The 17,377-nt window shown below is 47.0% G+C and overlaps 1 protein-coding gene across 1 annotated transcript in view; it reads right to left on the reverse strand.

Moving 5' to 3' along the window:
- Nucleotides 1-14,300, reverse strand: part of BRINP1 (BMP/retinoic acid inducible neural specific 1) — a 204,106-nt gene extending 189,806 nt beyond the window's left edge. Inside the window, exon 1 of the mRNA XM_040241751.1 lies at nucleotides 14,009-14,300. The gene's annotated coding sequence lies outside the window, so the exon portion shown is untranslated. The remainder of the gene's footprint in view (nucleotides 1-14,008) is intronic.
- Between the last annotated feature and the right edge of the window lie 3,077 nt (nucleotides 14,301-17,377).

Raw genomic sequence — 17,377 nt, forward strand, 5'->3', positions numbered from 1 at the left:
CCAATTTCAGTACCAGCTTCTCTGTATGACCTCACGATGCACATCTGTCTCATCAGACCAGCAGAGCTTCAGATCAGAAAGACGTCCTATCCACTGGAGACTGTCAAGACTGTGGAACACAGTAACTCCACAAAGCAAAGTAAGGGGGAAGCCAGAATAAACTGAAAGAGGGATAGATGAGCGGAATAAGGAGGCAAAGACAAACAGTGGGAAAGCAGAATGGCAAAGCAGAAGGAAGGAAGAGAGGGGAACGAAGGCAAAATTTATATCAAATCTGGGAAACTGCCCTTACTCATCTTTGATTATTTTCTTAATATGATAATCATGTCTGAAATAATATGGACCACCAGAATTGCTTATATAAAAATTTTCCATACTCACAATATTCTTATTTTTTATGGGAGACAGATGTGCCTAGTGTAGAGTTTCCCAAAGTAAGCTACATAGAAAATTAAGTGCTAGTCGCTCAGTGCTAATCGCTCAGACTCTTTGCAATCCCATGGACTATAGCCTGCCAGGCTCCTCTGTCCATGGGATTCTCCAGACAGGAATACCGGGAGTGGGCTGCCATTGCCTTCCCCAGGGGAACTTTTTGACCCAGGGATGGGACTTGGATCTCCCGCCTTTCAGGCAGGTTCTTTACCATTTGATCCACCATATGAAACATTAAGAACTAAATAAAAATAAATTAAAATCTCTATGACAGGACTTTGTCAGAGCCTTGAGTGTGCTTACACAGAATTTGATTTCCAAGAAGAGGGTAAATCACTGAAGCAATTCCCAAATTTACTTGACCACACAAAGACATTTTCTCAGAGTTACAGAATAGCATGCGCACCATGAAAAGTGGAAATGCCCTGCTGGTAGAATAACTGTGGAGTCAAGAGTCAATAATTGTGGAGTCAATTCTCTGGGAGTCAAGAGCTGGGGCTTTTAGGTTTAACACCCTTACATCTTTATTACAAGATCGAGGCCTTTGCCATGACATTCCCCCTGTCAGAGCCTTCAGTATTTTATCTCAAAGAAATAAGGAGGGTCAGGTGCGATGGAGCCTAAGGTCCCTTCTAGCTCAGTTCTAACATTCTATGGTTCTCTGATGAAAAACAGACACAAGCGTGGGGCCGTGGTTTTGCGCCAACCACTTCCTCTATGTGGAATGTCTCCTTTCCATTTCCATGAAGTCAGATCCTTCCCTCCAATGCCACTGCCTGTCCCGACCCTGAGGGCAGGAGGAGAAGAGGGCAACAGAGGATGAGATGGTTGGATGGCATCACTGACTCAATGGACAGGAGTTTGAGCAAACTCCAGGAGCTGGTGAAGGACAGGGAAGCTTGGCATGCGGCAGTTCACGGGGTCACAAAAGTCGGACACGACTAAGTGACTAAACAACAGCAACCCTCTCCTGGGCACACTCTCACTCTCAGGCTTCCTATGGAGTATTTCATTGCCAGAAGAGGCTGCCTTGAATACAGCTCACATATACCTTTGTGAATTCATTCAGTCTTTGAGGGCAATTATATCGGGGTCACAAAGGTGGCAAGACACAGTCTCCTATATGCCTCCTCTTCCCACTTAGCCTGTGGGGGTATGTCAGCCATGCGCATCCTCCGAAAGAGCTCAAGACAGTGACTTAACTGAGGACAAAATCTACCGTTGTTAAACCCCTTTTAGAGACTATTTGATGTTTAAACCCATGGTTTCAAGTCATTCTTTTAAAGCCTTGGAACCCTTTACTCAACTCTTAAACAAGAGCAATAAAGCCAAGCAGACACAGCAGATTTCTCTAGGCGGATGGCAAGGTGAGGTGGACTCAAGTTTGTTTTCAAGGGCATGAGAGCTACTTCAGTGTATACTGCACTGCATAAGTTACTTACCAAATATTTGGTTTTTATAACTATAATTGCTGAGGCTAAGGTCAAGGAAAAAAAAAAAAGACTGAGTTCATTTAAATTTGATTTAGGACAAATGACTTAGAAATTTAGCAAACTCTGCATTAAAGTACATGTCTCTGTCTTGGGTCTTTTTTCTAGCAAGAACTGTTCACTGGTCCACCACATCCTACTATTAAAACACTCATTACCCACGTAACACACATTCATTAAAGAAATATTAGGCGCTACAGGTAAGTGTAAAAAGAGACTGAAATTGCCTCATAGCCTATCACCCACGATAATCACTCAAATATCAGGGACCTTTTTTAAAATAGCACGCTATACACAATATTCTGTACCTTATGCTTTTTTTTTTTAACTTAGGTTACCAAAAAATTTATCCATATCAATAAAAGTCGTCATGAGTGCCATTGATCCAGCACGTAGGGTATGCCAAGCGTGTTGCTAAGTGCTTTATGCACGTGGCCTTCATCCTCACAGCCGGACATCAGGGCGGTGCCGCTGCTGGCCTTGTTTCTCAGGTTCCCTCTTTGCACCCCACCTTCTAGCGTATCAGTGCTTCTCCGCCAGCATTCTGAGTGACTCTAGATGTTCCCGTGATATGCTTTGTTTTGCTGTTTCTTTTTCTTCCCCTGAACACTCCAATAGAGTTCCTATTTTCACACAAATAATTAATTACTTCTTAGAAGGGGAAATTTCTTAAAATGGAAGGATTTACATCTTCTTTTAAAAAACCAGGGACAGAGACAATGATGGTGGTAGAGAAGGGAAGAGGGATCCACTCCTGCCCCAAGGCACCCCCTCTTCTTCCCGCCTTCCTCCTGGTCACCTCACCGCAGCCCCAGCTGGTCTCCTCACTGTTCCTGGGACACAGGCTGACCTCAGGGACTTGATTCTTGCTGGAATGCTCTTCCCAGATGTCTGCAGGGCTCTCCCCGGACTTTCTACAGACCTCTGCCCCATCCCAGCATCTCACTGAGGACGGCCACTGCCCATCTACCAAGTCAGCCTGCCCTCTCCCATCACACTTCCCTCCACCTCCACACTATATGTTTGCTTGCTTATTTATTTCTCTTTTCCCTCACGAGAGTGTCAGCTCCAAGCAGGTAGGGGCTGAGTCGATTTTGCTCTCTGCTGCATTTACAGCTCCTAGAACAATGTCTCACACAGAACAAGTGCTCCATAAACAATGCCTGTTTGTTTCTTAAATGAAAGAATGAAAGTCGCATTTCATAAAAGGTTGTATTCAATAAAGATTTCTGCCAGTGCCCCAGGAGAGTGTCTTTTTCCCTTCATTCTTGCCAAGACTGGATGCTGGCATTAGAAAAACGCATTCTGAGGATGTCGTGAGGCATCCCATTGCTATGTTCCTTTATTTGATTACTAGGGAACGTGAATATTTTGTTTTTGTGTAGATTTATGGACCAGCCTCATCTCATTTGTATCACTGCTTTTTTTTCTCTTTTTAATTAATTCTTATTGGAGTATAGCTGCTTTGCAGTGTTGCACTAGTTTCTACTGTACAGCAGAATGAATCAGCTCTGTGTACATAGGTCCCCTCCTTTCTGGATTCCCTTCCAGTTTCGGTGGCCACAGGGCGCTAAGGAGGGCCCCCTGAGCCACACAGCAGGTTCTCATCAGTCATCTATTTTCTATGCAGTGTCAATAGTGTATAGACATCAATCCCAATCTCCCAATTTGTTCCACCCCCTCTTTCTCCCCAACCCAATCTCCCCATCCCATTTTCAGCTGGAAGACCTTTCCCCGATCACATTTTGGCAACAGATGATCTTATGACCATACCTGGGCTCATGTTTCATTAATAGAGAGAACTCTGCCTTGGACATTTCCTTCTATATTTATCACTTTTCTCCTTTCTACCTGTTCTCAACAACATTCAATACTCCTTTAAACACTCACGTGTATGCGTGTGTGTGTGTAAAGAGAGAGATTATATTTAGATATCAATCTGTGTATACAGAGAGAATACATACACATACGTATTCTCTCTCTCTCTCTCTCTCTATATATATATATATAACATAATATATATTCTATCTAGCTATTGCTTTTCTCTTGCAACATCTGCCTATCACAATTCATGCCACCTCCACCCATCTATTTCCTGAGCTACTTTTAAACCTGCTACTGTTACCAAAAGTGGTTTTGGCAATTCTGTTCTCAAGGAAAGTAAGACTGTGGTTCTTGGCTGAAGCTCAGAGTGAGAAAGGAGCTTATTCTATGACCACTGGTCCTAGTCTCAACACAGGAACTTCCGGCAACTGAGGGTCCAAATAAACATGCTGAGCTGAGGCCTCCTGCTGAGGCACTGTGAAGTTAAGTTTCTATTTTAAGCGGCTGTGGAGTTGGCAGCCAGAAAGCACCGGAAGAGTGGAAGATACTCATGATGCCGACAGATAAAGACAGAGAGAAAGCAAAATGCAGGTTATTAAGGAGATTTAAGAAGCCTCCCTCCAGTAGCACCATTTATAGCATCTCCTGGAACACATAAGATAGATGCCGTTCTCATTTAGGCATATACAAGACCGGGATTAAGGGCACAGCTGATGTGACGGAAGGCTTAAACATTTGCAACAATGTAGCTGGACTAAAACAATAGAGAGCAAAGAGCAAGAATCCACCTTGATCTGGGGAAGCCATCAAGCTGCCAAGGACTGGACCATGCCTTAGGGGGGGTGTTGGGGGAGGGCAGTTCAGTGGAAGGACGTTATGGTTGGTGCCTGATGCCTGATATGGGTTTGAGATGTCATGCTATCACTGACTGCATATCTTGGGGCAAATCTGTTCACCTCTGAGCCATGAGGTTCTCATCTGGAAAACGGGGAGAATAATTCCAACTTCAGAAAGTGACTGTGAAGCCTGAATAAGATGAAAGATGGTAAGACATGCAAGCAGTTGGCAAGATACATGATAAAGACAAGACAGAGAAGAGTTATCGTGAGAAGGAGAAGGATAAACAAGGTGCACAGGGGCGCATGCAGCCTGCTGTCAATCAGCTGCTTGCCCATAGACATCTGCTGAATACCCAGACCTTACTAAAAGTGAAAGATTAGAGCATCGAACCAAGAGGGACAATGACCCAGGCTGCAGGGGACGAGGGCACCACAACCAACTCAGATACAGTTTGATCCTAAAAAGGAAAAAATGTATATGTAAAAAAATTGAGAAAGTTGACCCAGACCATATTGGAGATGACTTTTCAGACCTGAGGCCGAAAAGCCCTGATGACTTTTTGATGATTGTACAGCTATTAACATATCCGGTTTCAGACACATGGTGACAGAAAGAATTAAAAAATCTGCCTCAATCACTTTGAATCTTTGGCCTTTTCCCACTCTCTTAATCGCTCCCCTACCTGCTAGTATCACATTGCCACATTAGCAGACAGGATTGGCAAAGATGATTGAGAAAGCTCGTTTGCAAGGTCGTGCCTTGAACCTAGGGATAATCTCTTTCCTACAGAACATTTCCAGTTGGGGAACAAAGCTGGGGCATGGGCAGTATCTCGTCTAGTGCAACAGGGTGTAGTAATAATAATAAAATAAGAAGTCATGATAGTTAACGTTTATATAATGGTGATAATTTGTCAGGCATTGTTCAAAGCACCTATTGTATAAACTCATTAAAACCCCGCAATGTCTCCATGAAGAGTGACTACTGCTATCCGCATTTTACAGATGAGGAGACTGGCATAGAGAGTTAGGTAATCTGGCCAAGGTCACAGGGGTAGCCAGTTGCAGAGGGGGCACACAAAGTCCGGCGACCAAGCTTTCAGCCACTGCACTTCCCAGCAGGACAGAAATAGTACAAATCCTTGACACGACTGGCTCCGTGTGCGGCCTTGACTGAGCGGCATCACCGCAGTAAGCGCTGACTGGGGGGTGACACGGCTCCTGCGCGAGCTTGCTGAGAACATGCAACAGGATGTCTACATCAAGTGCCCGCTCCAGCACAAGGGCTGGTGACAAGCCTGGCACACACACTCTTCCACTTCAACACTGGCTCTCCCATTGCGATATGTCAGCCATCTCTAAACATTGTGGGTGAAGACCCTTCCAGATCTCCTCAAGTGCCATCCTAGGCTCTGCCTAAATGTGTAATTCCCACTGTCAGAAACAAGAGGAGAGGGCAGGTAAAATTGCACCTGATCTAGAAATATTTTCTTCGGGGATCATTTGTAAGGCTTCACTGGACTCTGAATGATGCTGTCCTGCTAATACGCATTCAGAATAAAATTCCTGATGACCCCTCTCAGCGACACCACCCTCCCCACCTAGCCTCATCTATCCCTGGCAATGGCCTATGATGAGGCCCACTGCCATCTCAAAGAGTCATGCTTCCAAAATTTGTCCCAGCAGAAAAACCATATTATGCGCCCCTGCTGGGTAACGTACATTTCCATGTTTCTCTGGATTCCCAATACACTGAAGTGCTGATTTTCTTTTCTTTTTTTTTTTTAATGATTCCTCTGTTTTGTGTAGATGTTTCTATAGTGTCAGCTAAGGCTTCGTGTGGGTCCTTCCCCTACCACGCACCTGTAAATTCAGAACCCATGAAATTCTGTGAGAAGTTCAGCTTATCAACCACTGTGTAAACCCAACGTACTTACTTAAGGTAGAGTCTCTGTCACAGTGCTCAGACACTCTTCCAAACTGATCTTGGGGTTTCCGGAATCTCTAAGGATCCCACGGCCCATGAGAAATTCACATGTGAAAGAACTGACCACTCAGAAGCTGGAGCTCTCTAAACAGCCATCGTATCCTAAATGTCTGCCCTCCCTCCATCTGAATCAGCTTGTAGCCTGTAACTCGGTGGCTCCACAATACCCCCTGGATCCATTATTTCTCAGAGAGGTTCCCACTGGCTCATTCTCAGGACCTCTGAAAGGCTAGATAAATTATATCTCAGAAACCTCTCTGGGCCAGTATTGGGTTAACCCTTACAAAGGGTTCTAGCTGTTCAGATGGGCCATTTACTGGGAGCCCCGCTGCTCCGGCCTTTGCAGTTTGCACAAAAATGATTGCATCTTGCTTTTGTTAATTGCCTTACGCATCTACCTCCTCACCCTTGGGGGGCATACAGTCTCTTAGCTGTTCCCAAGATGGCCCTGACATTGTTGTACATAGCTCTGCACCCCGTGAGAAAATCTCCACAAACTGAGACCAAGATTTGTTCAGAATGATGCCTTTTGTGTCCGCCACAGGCCTTCTTTCCTACGGGTGTCTGCCTGTGGGCAGCAGACAGGCCGGGCGGTTTACCACTCTTGACTTTCTCACACCCTGTCTTTTCCAGTGTGTTCTCCTTCAGGCCACCTGCAGTCTCCAAAAGATAGTTCCTTTGAGAAATAAAGATCCCTTCACCCTCACATGCAAAAGAAAAATTAATTTCACTTTTCCTCAGCCTCATTATCTTCTTAATTGTCTTCTCTGCCCCCTCAGTAGCAAAGACTGTCTATGGATTTCTAGGCAGCCTTTCTAGGCTACCATGTTCCAAGAGGACAGTGGGTTTCATGCTACCACTTAATCACTCCACTATTAAGCGTTACAAGAAAGGCAGAGCTATCCCACTCAGCAACCCTATGTTGAGTCACAATCTGCCCTGAGTCATGACTTCATCTTGATTTGCTTTTGAGAAGACATCTGTACCTTATGATGAAGCGTGACTATCGTGGATGGGTCTCTCTCTCTGCTTTTGCAAGAATTTTGTCATGCACCATTTCCATAAAGCTGAGCAAATCCCTTCTGTAAAGCAGGCCACTATATGGTCCTTCTCAGTTTGCAGAAGGCAAGGTCAGAGAAGGGCAGATGCGTTCTTAACGTAGTCCAAATACATGGTGGTACGAGCTAGGACTAGAATCAGGTACCCTGAGTCCCTGTGGTCTTAGTATATGAGATTTGGAGTTAATGAAGACATAAAACAAAAAGATATTGTCTCTGATCTCCAACACCTTATAGTCACAGCCTCTTCCTCCCACCATCACCACCTCTGTGTCTTCCTTGAATCTTCTCTTTCTGCAAAGTCTCCCAAAACTTCTGAAATGACAATGATCAGTCCCCCATGAAAGACAATCATTTGTGGATTTGCAGATCTCGTCTAATCCTGGCAGATTTCATCACCATACCCCCTAAGCCATTTTGTTCAAGGCCTTTCCCAAACAAGAGATGCAATAAATATTTGCTGATCCTAACTGATTCTAGCTTTCATCCTTTTTCATCAGACTTCATTTCAATTACCTTCTCCCCAGGTATTCATCCCCCTCCTCCTTTTCTAGCTGTTTTTCCCCTCTTCAGGTCCTCCCCTCCTCCCTTTAGATTTGGATGTTTCCAGAGTTCACAGCACTCAGAGCAAGACTAGGAATTAAGATTAGAAGCATTCACTGAAATGACTGATTAAAAATGGACACGATGAAAACCCAGAGAGAATACGTAACGATGAGCTTCTGTCAATCTCCAAACTCTCCTCAGCCCAGTCCACAGACTACTTAGTTCCTAGGCAGAGAGATTTCAAAGGGGAGAGGTCTACATTTCTCGCCCCTCACCCTGTACGAGGCCTTTGTGATCTGGCCTCTCCCTACCTTATTCTCATCTTATGATGCTCTCTTTCCCAGGCAAAAGCTTCAGTCCCACCACCCCTTAGATTTCCTGAGGCTGACCCCACCTAGTGACACCATCACTGTTCTCTGCCTTCGACAGAATGTCCCCACGTAATCACGTGGTTGGGTCCTCTCATTTAAATCTCAGTTCTAATATCACCCTCCCCAGAGGGTCTTTTCCTGATGACCCTAAAGTTCTGTGACCTACATTTCTTTCTAGCCTATTAGCCCCAATTTTTATTTGCATGATATTTACTATTATATGAAATTATTCTCCTTGCCTAAGTATTTACTCATCTGTTAGCAATCTCTCCCCACTAGGTCATCAGCTCCATGAGAACAGGACCATGTTGACGCTACATTTCTCCTGTCTAGATCTGTGCTATTCAATACAGTAGCCACTATCCACATACAACTGTTTAGATTTTAAACACGAATAAAACTCAAGTGAGATTAAAAACCCATTTATCAGTTACACCACCCATGTTCCAAGTGCTCAGGAGTCCCATGTGGTTACAGGTCACCATACTGGACAGCATGGAAAGCCTGTCCAGCGTCACAGAAAGCTCTATGTGGCGGCACGGGTCTACAGCAAGGCTTGAAAAATAGTAGGCAGCCGACAAATCCTAGTCAAATCAGTACACGAAAGAACGTTCCTTTTAATCCTCACTCAATTTCACCTCTCCTTTTTGTGGCTTACCCTGCAAGTAAGATAAGCTAGACAATGTCTAGGCCAACACCCAGCTTGGTGAGAGGCCTGAATGGATATTACAGGAGACAGGGCTGTGAAAACAAGCCCATCTAGTCTGAAAGGGAATACTTGCAGTTATAAGACTGGAAGTGAATTACACTTGTATTGCACGGTCTTAGGGACCCATGGACAGAAGACAGATCTAGTGTCAAGGTGAGGAAACAATTCAACAAAGCTCTCCCTGGACAACATAGGCTGGTTTGTGTGACAAAGAAGTCACTATTGCTAAAAGTACTAGAAATGAGGCTGAGTGGCCACGTGTTATGGTTATTACAAAATGGATTCTTGATTCTTATAATAATGAGAACGATTTGGTTACAGTGAAATATTAAAACACTGAGATTCCTTGATGAATACATCATGAAACATCAATTTCAAAGAGTTAATGATATGCCCCCCAACTCTTCCTGGCATCTACTGAACAACCCAATCCTGTTAGCCATCCATGATGGCTACCATTAACTCAGCAGTACACTGGGAAAGCCAGAGATGCTGAAGCAAGGAGGTCTTAGATTCAAAGTCTAGCTCTGTTGGTTATGTGAAGGGACCTCTCCATCCTTTCACTTCCCTCTTCTGTAAAAAAGGGGCTGTATCTGTCTCATTGGGTGAGAAGGAAGATTAAATAAGAACAAAACTAAAGACCCTGGAACACAGCAGGGAAATGTTCATTTCTAAGAAGGACAGAAGTTTACCGGCCTGTGTATCATTACTGGTGTCTCTACATCGTTGGCAAAAGGGGTATAGTGTTGAAGCCATTATTGCATTGCTTTGAGTGAATATGAAACAATTATCGGAAAGAGAAAGAGAGAGAGAAATTACAGCTGCTGATGAGTCTGGGCTTCAGATGTAACAGCAAACATTTCTAGAGCAACTACCCTGTGTCAGTTCCTGGGGACAAAAGATGCTCCTGAGATCTTGGACCGTACTGAAGAGGGCAAGCAAGATGCAGGCCCAAAGAGCTAGGAGACAGGGCAAGGAGAGACGCAAGCTAAAACAGAGTGTCAGACAAAATTACATGCAAGGACAGGGTAGAAAGAGATTAACTGCAAAATAAGCTGTGGTAAGACTTCCTGGAAAAATCACTTGAGCTGCATGTTGAAATACAGGTAGGATTTTTTAAAATGTGAGGCTGATGTTGTGAGATGGAGGAAAGACAGAGGTATTCCTTGCAGAAGGGGTTTGAATGAAGAACGAGGGGAATTATTTGGAGAATGACATTTGAAGACCTGTCCTCTTCACATGACCCCCGTCTTGTCTACAGTATGAGTACCTGGAGTTTAGTGGACAATTTGTTAATCTTTAGATTTTAGCAGGGGGGAGGCGAGGAGGGGAGAAGAGCAGGTGTGTCTAACCCTGGTGGCCTGTTCAGGCAGTAGGTACCGGTGATCTCATCCGGGGAACTGGGAGGGGGATAAGCGAGAGGATGCAAATCGGAAACTGCCTCTTCCCACAACCGAAGGCCCCTTAGGCACAGATCTTTCCAGAGAAGTTGAGGACTTTCCAGTCAAAAGCATAAACTTTTGTAGGCATTAAGAAGGAGATGTCTTATTTGGAGAGACCAGGGGAGAGTGTTTCTAAGGTCCTGCCTGTACAATTTCAAATATATTCGCTGCAGCCTGAGCTGGGCTGTCTAAACTCAACAGGGGCCCAACAGCTGATTTGGAATCTCTGAGCTGTTTCTTCTTGGTTGAAATGGAGTCACAGCTCCCCCTTCTGGGAGCTAAAGTGCCATCCAGCCCCAGAAAAGCCTGCGTGGAAGGCTCTACTGCAGATGGGCCTGAAACCCCTGTTTTCTCCCTCCATGCTCACCTGCACCCCGAACCCAAGCACCAAGGAGTCCGGGAGCTCACTTTTGTGTGGGCCTGATCCTGACTTCTTAACAGCACATCTTTCACAGGACTTTACACTTCCCCTTCCCTGGGACTATAAGTCCCAGTCTTCGTGTGGGTGATGCTTTCACATAGGGGAATGCAATTTGGTGTGGAGGTTGCAATTCTCTTCTGGGAAATATAGCAAGTAGAAAGGATTTCTGAATCTGCACGTGTCCAGGTGACTGCATGTATGCGTGTGTGCTGCTATGACGGCCATACATATGACTGTATAGAGGCAAGTCTCATTAATGTAAAGAAACGAATTTGCCTGAAGTATTTGCATTGCTAGATGGGTGGACACTTCACTCTCTGGAAAGCAAAGCATTTCTTAATAAAGAGCTCAGGTACAGTCCAGAGGCCCTGCTGGCTTCTGTCTACTAGGTATGGTCAGTATGGGCCCCTGAAGTGCCTCTAAAGGCACTGGAAAAAGAATGTATGTTCTCTGCATATGTGTGTGTGTGTGTGTGTCTATCTGTCTGTCTGTCTAATGGGGACTGTGATTAAAGCATCGGACCTTTTCTCTCCAGGTCATGTTTCCAGATGGAGCATCTCTGAAAGGAGAAGTTTGATGAGGGAAGACAAGTGATTATCTTGGGTGGGAGCACGGTGGCAGGGTCGGGGTGGAGAGCGATATGAGAGGAAAAGACATGGATCTGGGGGTCAGGCACCACAGGTTCTAGACCTGGGCATCCCACCAACTCACTAGAGAAGGTTGGGGAGTTCTCACGTCCTCTCTTGCTACAGAATCCTGCTGTCTGCTCCTTAATATTCCTTCCAGCTTTGACTGTCTACGTATTTTTAAAAAAATAAGATGAGAGCAATTCCTAACATAGGGTCTCCTCTTTTGCCTTCACACACCCCAGGCAGAGTGAACCGGGGACCTCTGCTCTGGCCTAAGTTTCCCAAAGCAGATTCCTTGTGGTCGTGTGAAGGCTTCAGCCTGAGACATCAGCCTCTGACCAGAGAACAGAGTGTCTGCGAGTGCCTGCAGGTAGCACCTCCCCCCACCCGCCAGGGCAGGTTCCTACAAACACGTTTGCTTTTATCTCTCCCCGGAAGAGAAATAAATACATGTAAGTATTTAAGACAAGTATATTTCTACATTCCCCCCTAGAAGGCCTATACGGGGGCCCCTTCCTGCTGAGGCAGACAAGAGGCTGTGGCCCAGTACCTCAGCCCTTGTCCTCTGGAGCCTCGCTGCCTAAGAGCTGAATGGCTGCCTCTTACCTTGGGAAAGTAAGAGCTGCCGGAGTCTGGAAGCCATGCTAACAGCAGTAAAACTCAGCATTTTTTGCTGAGTAGGGCAAGCCTTTAAGAGGCATCCGGGAATCAAATCAATGGCTGGCCCCGGAGTCCAAGCCTAACAGGACCTGGCCAGGGAGGCCAAGGGACTTAGCGGGGCCGCCTCCTAGGAGGCGGAGGAAAGAGGAAAGAGGGACTGCCTTCCTTCCTGAGGTTCTTCCCACCACCCGTGTGCCCTTGGCAGTTTGTTGGAGCCGAGCAAGAGATGCAAGACGCACATCAGCAGCAGTTTTAAGTCAATCACCGCCACATTCCACCATGAGTTCCCCACCCACAACCAGTTCCCAAATTGTAGGTCTCCCTCAGTACTGAAACACAGACACACACAGATGCGCGCACTAGCATGCACACACACACACACACACACACACACACTGCCTCTCTGCCTTCTCCCAATACCCTCCTAAGCCCAGGGGAGCCATGAGGAGGCACAATATACGAAAAGATTCTCTTGGGACTGCCCAGGCCTGGAATGGGGAAGGGAATGAAGGATTTGTCTTAGGAAAGTGCCCCATCCATCTCCTACCATGTTTCCCAGAGCTGCCCCCAAATGAGATTTCCTCTGTGATTCTCTGTAGCTATGATGGATGAGCAAGTCCCTGAGGGCCCTTTCTCCTCTCCCTTGAGGGGGATCCATGCAAACTTGCCCAGATCCTCCCCAGAGCACCAGAAGCAGGAGGGGTTGCAATGCTGTTATGATTACAAGCAGAGAGAGGCAGGGTAGACTACCCGGACTTGCCAAGCCCCAGATGAGTCCACAGATGACTTCTCTCCTTTCGTCACCCACTACCCAGTGACTCCAAATTCCCACCAGAATCCTGGAATCTGCCCAGTGTGGGATTTAAAGTGACAGCGTCTCGTTGCCTCAGTTTGGCCATTTCTCTTTCATATTAAACGGTGAGTTCCAAGTGCAGCATATCCCTATCCTTTGGAGAAATCTTCCTTCAAGGGTGCCAACACTGGGCTGAATAAGGTACCATCCTGATTCCCAGAATCCTCGCCAAATCCCAAGCCCAGAGCCCCAGAGGGAGTCCACAGCGGGTTTCCCGATGGCTACGTGATCCTAAAACAAGGATCCGATTCCCTGTGCGCCGGAGAGACCTAATTAAAAAGAGACAAGAGCGCACATACAAACACACACGTACAAACATGCACACTCACATCGTGCCTTAAGTAGGTTATAGGACCTCTCTTCACCCCTCCCCTACACACACACACACACACACACACAAACACATACACACATCACAAACACACGCATCGAACGCAAACGACGCCGCACACGCAAACACACACTAGCACCATATCAAGTTCTCACCATGGTACACACGTCGGGAGCGCGCTAGGAACACACACGCCACTTACTGAGACCCGCATTTAACCCTCTGCGCCCCAGAATACGGAGACACCCCTCCCTCCTGGGGACCTGCGAGGACTTGCCGGCGGCAGGGCGGCCGAGGGCAGCGCGGAAGGGTGCAGGGAGGGGGAGGGGCCGGGCGGGCGGGGGCGCCCCGCATGCGGTCCCGGGCGGTCTCCAAGGGCAGCGGGGCTGCCGGCGCGGAGCCCGGCGCTGCCTTACCTGGAGTCAATGTCCGTCTTTGGCGGAGAGCTGCGGGCGGACGCTTTTTATTCGGCTCGGAGGGAACTTGGGAGAGCCCTGCGTCCAGCTCGCATACCGGGAACGGCGCGGGGACTGCAGGCGCGGGGGTACCTGGCTCCTAGCAGCCCGGCTCATACTCAGCCGTCAAGACCCCTTCGCTGGTCCCGAGGACAGGCATGAATCCCGGCTCCGGAAGGCGGTCACTACAGCCTCTGCCTCCCGGCTCCCCGGCGGTGGCTCGCTCGCTCTCTCCCTCTCTCGCCCGTTCGCTCGCCTGCGCTTGCCTCCTCCCTCCCTCCCCGCGCCAGATCAGTTCGCAGCCGTGGGGCCCGGGAGCGAGGCGGCTAGCGAATGGAGAGGGAAGTCCAAGTGCGCCGCGGTCTCCGGGCGGGGAGCAGCGGAGGCCGGGCTACGCGGGGGGAGGGACTTACCCGGCGACGGGCGAAAATGAATGGGGGAGCGGCTGCCGGGGGGCGGGCGGGGCGGAGCCAGGAGCCGGGGTTTATTCCGAGGAGTGTTTTGTGCATCTTTAGGCGGAGGAGGAGGAGCGGAGAGAGGACGAAGGAAGGGAGGCCTCCTCCCCGGAGGGAGGGGCGGCCTGGGTGGGCTGAAGCCAGAGCCCCCCGGGGAGTCGCGTGGGTCCGGGGCTGGGGTGGCGCGTCTCCGAGTCTGAGCACCCGGAGGGACTGTACGTGGCGTGTACGCGCAGACCCCCGCGTCGTGATGCTCTTCAGCGTGTCTGGAGCTGTGCGCGTCGCGAGTATCCGCGTGTTTCTGGGTATGCGGGTGCTTGTGTGTCGGTGCGTAACTATCCGAGTGTGGTTTTGTCTGGGGAGGTGCCCGTGTGGGTCCGTTTGTGTCTAGTGCCTCTCTATGAGTACTTAAGACTGTTTGTTTTTCTGTATGTGTAGGCAGGAGCCCGTGTAACCTCCCAGAATTAAGCGAGTGCTTCTCTACGTGGGCAGGACGTAGGAGTGAGACGCTGAGGAGACGCAAAGTTCTCTCCATACCACAGAGAGAGGAAAGGGGCGAGGATACGGAGGCTAAGGCATTGATACACAGAACCAAAGACTCCCCATTTAGTCTGAGATGACGGCTGGGGCTGCTGACACGGGGGCCTCTTCTTAAAGTGAAACGAAGGCCAGAACACAATCCGAATTCTCACACAGTGCATATTCTGTATGCTTGCTTACTTTGCTTCCTTTTTTAAAAATTTAAACCAAATCAGCAGTGAGGGCTCCTGAAGTCCCTGGAAGCCGAGGCAAGGGTCGGCATCGATGAAGGTACCAGATGAAGGGGCAGAGAACAATAACGAAAAATTGACGAGAAATTTAAAGGAAACCAGATTCAGTAAAAGCGCTGGCTCTAGACAAGTCAGAATCCTACAGCTATGTGATCTTGGCCAAATCACTTACTTCTTAAGTCTTAATTCCTCAACTGTATAACAGGAAAATATAAGTACCTACTAACATGGTTGGTGGATAAATGAGTTAATATATCTAAGAAAATTTGGACTACTCCCTGGCACATCCTGAGTGCTCAAAGCATGCTACCTTTAACTACAGTTGCTATTCTTACTAATGTTATTATTATCCAAAGGGTGATAAGAGAGAGATGTGATGATTAGACCTAAAAGATCTAGAGGCTAGTGAATTAATTAGAGGAAGAGGAGTCTTGAAACAAAATCGAAAGTACATTCTTGAGTGAGGAATTGAGAACTTGAGAAGAAAATATTTAATTGGCGAGGTGGAAAGGGAAAAGAGAGTGAGCATGTGTCTGAGAAGTGCAGGCCTGAGGAGAGAAGGAGGAGATGGAGTGACCAGTAGCCAGTTCAAAGTTCCTCCTTCCTTCTCCTCTCTGCTCCAAAGGACGGGCAGTCAGCACCACGGACAGCTCTCCGGCCGCTGACCAAGGGAGGGATTTTCTGCTGCTTCCTGGTAGAAACGTCTCCCAGTTTCGCTTGGACAGTTCTCTCCGTCCCTTAGCTTTCGGCTCAGGTTCAGATCCTGGGCCATGGTTCCTGAAACAGTCCTGTCTTTGATTCTGACCACAAAGAAATACACTCACACGCTGCTTCTCTCGTCCATGTCAGTATGCAGCCCCGGGTCACTATCTCCTATTCTTCTTACTGCTTGCTGCTGCTTCTGTTCTCTTCCACCTCTCCTCTCCCCACCACCCCCCCACCCCCGATGTCTTGCTACCCCCTCTTTCTTTATTTATTTTTCCCCCTTCTCTTTCTTTCTGCTTCTCCATGATCTCCCAGCTCAAATATCCCACCTTAAGTCATATTAGGCTACAGCAGCCCTGCTGGGAATGCAGCTCTGAAATCAGTCTGAAACACCTAGTTAGGGAGCTTCAGATAAGGACCAAGGTACCGACTAATTCCTTTTAATTTTTCTGTCTTAATCAAACTCCCAAGATGGGATGTGGTCCAGATGACTTAGGAAAAGGGGACTTAACACTATGGAACATTTTCCTATCATCCTCTCCTGCACCAAGCACAGTCAATATTTCCCTCAGGAAACATAGAACCCTTTCAAATTCTGTTTACTGTTATAGAGAAAAAGATAAAGGAGAACAAGAAGTTTTGAACTTTTCCTGTGCATCAGGCATTTCATTTGGGGCATCCCTATATTATCTTTCACAATTTAAAAAGGTTTTGAGATATGAGATAGGTAACAGTATACCAAGGTACAGATAGTAGATGATGGAGTCAGGAATTCCACACCCAAATTGACTCTAAAATCTTCACTGTGTCATCTGAGAATAATAGGGAAGCTTGAGGGTGATTGAAAGAGCTTAGAATTTAATGGGGTCCCCACATTCAGCTCTAAATATCAGCTTAAATGTCTGAGACCATGGCATTGTCTGGGCCAATGGAGTGGTTTTCAGCTCTGTACCTGGAAGAGGAGATGAAGGCTCTGCATGGACATATTTAAGACTCACTCAAGCCTCATGGTTTCTGAGTTTTGAATAAAACTTCAACCTTTCTAGGTCTTAGTTCATTTGCATTTGGCTCTGTTTAGCGGCTTTGTTTCTATGAAGAAAGGCTAAAGGGGGCATTTTTAAAAGTCTCCAAAGACTCTTTGGTCATCAGAAAAGTTCTCAGTGCAAAGCATTCTTAATGACTTACGGAGGAAGCAGTCAGAACCATATGGATAACATTTCTGCAGAAATACACACGGGTGGGAAAAGGTTTAGAGGCCAAAAATATATTTCTTTCTTTTTTTCTTCTTTGCCAAAGAAAGAACATTTAAGGCAGCTTGAGATATGTGAGAAATGTCTTGTTCTTTCTTTGGGGTGGGTGTTAGTGAGCAGCTGTTTGCTATTTCCACTGAATTTACCAAG

This window comes from Oryx dammah, unplaced genomic scaffold (genome assembly GCF_014754425.2).
Source record: "Oryx dammah isolate SB20612 unplaced genomic scaffold, SCBI_Odam_1.1 HiC_scaffold_1, whole genome shotgun sequence".
Lineage (NCBI taxonomy): Eukaryota > Metazoa > Chordata > Mammalia > Artiodactyla > Bovidae > Oryx > Oryx dammah.